General features: G+C 43.4%; 1 long non-coding RNA gene across 1 annotated transcript; it reads right to left on the bottom strand.

The window, feature by feature from the left end:
• Positions 1 to 364: 364 nt before the first annotated feature.
• Positions 365 to 1,310, bottom strand: LOC118160286. Its single transcript, XR_004747402.1, has 2 exons — positions 1,167 to 1,310; positions 365 to 606 (listed from the first exon to the last, which is right to left on the bottom strand). It is a non-coding gene; the product is annotated as an uncharacterized LOC118160286 (long non-coding RNA).
• Positions 1,311 to 3,520: the final 2,210 nt, after the last annotated feature.

Genomic DNA, 3,520 nt, shown 5'->3' with positions numbered 1-3,520 from the left:
CACTGATTCCTCAAGTTGTGGCAGAGATGGTGTACCAGAGAGTTTGAGTGCAGTAGTGAAAGTAATGTCTCCTGAGAACATGAACTAGCAGCCCAACAGAGGACAATGATCCATCTAGGGGCAGGGTGCTGTCACTGAGCAGGGTCTGTGTCAGTTACTTCAGAAGAAGCCAAAATAGACCTGGAAGTATTAAAGACTGCTTCCTCTCCCTGAAAGCACTCTAGCAGCTGAATTAAGCATATAGAAATACTGTAGTTGAAGTTGCTGGCCTTAAAGCAATTCAGGATTAATGTGCAGTTTGCTGCTCCACCCTTTCTTTAACGCTTTTAAGATCACTTTATTAATTTATTTATTAACTTATTACTTGTTTTTAAGATTACTTCTTAAAGAACACTTTAAGATCTTGCTTTACCACAGCATGCAAGGAGTCTTCAGCTTTGCCTGTCAGCATTGCCTGTGCATCCCTGTTTCCTGTGACAGATAACAAACACAAGGGTGTGAGAGTACCTTTCACCACTCCAGCCTTATTGACTGTTGCAGTATTTTTGTTTAACAAGTTCCTAAAGAAATGGTGCAAAGACTGCGCAACTGCTGTTTTGAAACAGTCTATGGGGAATAGTTCAGCCACAGAAACTACATAAGCAAAGATGTTAGCCCTGTGTTTTCAATAAGTACTTTGTTACTGTTGATACAGCACAGGGAACTTGGAAAAGGCTTCAGGTTGGGAAATTCAATGTGAGGTGGGAGGTCTGTCATCTAGAATCCAACTATCTTAAAGGGCAGAGAATTCTAATGAAAGAAAAATGTTTTATATCTCTTTCAAGGGGGTTGCAGAAGAACGATAGTATTGTTCTTGATCAAATGTGTGTGTTGCAATGCTTGTTTTCTGCAGTGCCAGTTTTCACAGTGTTGCACGTGTCGATGCAAAACATGATGGGAAGGGACTGACTTTTTAAACTTCTCATTCACTCACACTCTTGTATCCACATACACAAAATCACCAAGACACGTAACTGCCCCGTATTTGTGCACGAGGATGCTTGTGTCCGGGAGGTCCGTCAGGTACGTGCTGCAAGGTTACCGAAGACATGGGATACCAGCTATTGTGTCCGTGTGCTACCTGTGTTGTTCTTAGGTTGTCTGATTGCTGGTTTTAGAAGTGTCACTTCGTATCCTTTGGGAGCTACCTAGGATCAGTCTCATCATCCTGTTGCACTTGTGGCTTAATTAGGATTTATTCATTTTCCTTTGTCCCCAGACCTGAGTGTTCTGAGAAGCTGCTTACAAAGGCACTGGGATCTTAGTGACCTGCTAATAATTTAAGTGCTAACAACATGCCATTCTTAACAACCCTTCTGGTCTTCCTTCTTACCTTCCAGTCTTTCTGTACTGCTGTGTTTGTGTTCATTCTCCAGTCACGCTCCTCAGTTTTTGCATTTTGGGTCTCTGCTTAGTTTTTGTGTGTGTACATGTGTGTACAAGCGCTGCATAGAATGAACAACTGCATATTGGGCAAAATTTCATGTAGTCAGCTACATCCACTCACTATCTAACAAGCAGTAATGAAGTGCACTAACTGCAATAAACTTGATATGTTATATTTACACAGGTTGTCATTCTGTCCATCAGCACTCCTAATAAACATTGTAAAATAAAAAAAATAATGTGAATTTAGGAAGCTTTTGGTTCTATTTCCAAGCAGAGACTCTTTTCTTTCAAAAACTTTCTTTCTTGCCCTGACGTATAATTTTCTTACCCGCCTTTCACAGAGAAGCAAAAATTGAAGCAAGTATGGAGTGGAAAATTATCTGTGCTAAATTACCTTAATGTAGCGCAGAAAACTCTACAAAAATGTCACTGTCTGCCTTCCAGCCCCAAATGGCAGAACACAAAAGAGCAGGGACGAATACAAAAGCACAGAGCCAAATACAAGAGAAAGTGTGTTACAGAAACATTTGACAGTAGAACATCTTTCCCTTATCAGCTTCTACTGTAGCCTTCCCCTAGATAAAGAAAAATCTTTCATGCTCCCGTGTTTCTGATGAGAATAATTGGCAGGGCCATGTGTTGCTGTGCCTTTCTGACCACTTCATCGGTATTCTGCTCAGTAACTTACTTCTTTCAGAGCTATTTTAATATTGCAGGCCCTCTAGCAGTTTCAAAGGTATGCTTTAAAATGTATTGAGGAAAAATAAATCAACATGGTCTGTCCAAAATAGGCTTTCTCTGTTCCTTCAGGTACGGCATTTCTTTCCCCATACGTTCGCCCCCTCCATCCATCCATCCTGTAAATGGCTGTGACACAGGGTCCCTGACAGGTTGTATCCAGCCTTGTCTGACAGTTTCTAGGTCTGCTCCACGGAGCTGCAGGAGCTGTGGAAGGCTGGAGGTGTTCCAGCAGGGTGTTCAATTTATTTCTAAGCCTCTTAGGCCCAGATGGCTTTCAGATCGTGGTGTTTTTATGCACAGAAAAGTTGGTTCCAGGTATGTTGCAGAGGTGCTTTTAAGCATTGGGTAGCTTTTTTTTAATTACTATTATTTTTTATTCCTGAACACTGTTGAGTCGACAGGCAAAGGGCTGTTGACAGCCCTACTAAAATGCTTAAACCTTTCTCTCAGTAATCTCAGAGCCTTCCTCTCCAACAGGGGAGGCATACACGGAATAGATGATGGTGTGGGCCAGTCCAATGGTCTTACAAGCACTCTGATATGATCTACATAATTCGTTAGGGACTTCATCTCTTTTCTGGTAATGCAACATGCACTTCAGATTATTAAGGCCACAGAGTCGTTCAGGTTGGAAAGTCCAGCCATTAACCTAGCAAACCTGGCTGTTCAAACACCCTGCCACCCTTCCTTCAGCACAATCGTTAGGCACGACAGGCCTTTCCAAACAAGAGAATAAAGTTAAATCCCGTTGAGAAGCTGGATCTAGCTGGCCAAGGTGGTGCTGGCACAAGAGTGGTTAACAGCCTCCTGCAGCAAAATGTTCCTGTTGTTTCCCTGTTGATGGTGTGAGTGTGAACGGCGTCTGCCAGAGCGCGCGTTGCCCTCCCCTCCGGCACACTGGCTGGGAAAGGCAATACCTTCCCTGCCTCGCAGCGAGGTGATGATGAACTGCCTGGTTGTTTCTACATCTGTCCTCGGTTCGATTTAATTAAACTGGGGAGGTGAAGGTGCAGCACAGTGTGATGCCCTGTTATGCGTCCGACGTGCCTTCTCTAGCTCCCGGCCTTGCTCGCTCCCCGTCATTTCTCAAATTTAGGAGAAAGCCTGCTCTCTTCAGCAGCTGTCTGTGTGCCTGAACATCTCGCAGAGCTATTTGTGGAGCAGGTTTGGATGCAAAGGGGTTATCTGGCCAGCCAGGCTAATTTCAAGCTTCAGCCTGAATTTAAGAAGCTACGTAGTAGGGACAGAGTCATATATAAAGTGATAACTGGAGGCATCCAGATCCATTAGACAACTCAGGATTCACCAGATTTCTGTTTTCCCCATCCTCCTGCTACCGTATAAAACATTT

Source organism: Oxyura jamaicensis, chromosome 1, assembly GCF_011077185.1.
Source record: "Oxyura jamaicensis isolate SHBP4307 breed ruddy duck chromosome 1, BPBGC_Ojam_1.0, whole genome shotgun sequence".
NCBI lineage: Eukaryota > Metazoa > Chordata > Aves > Anseriformes > Anatidae > Oxyura > Oxyura jamaicensis.
The sequence above is the reverse complement of the archived record's forward strand: the minus strand, read 5'-3'. Positions and strand labels throughout refer to the sequence as shown.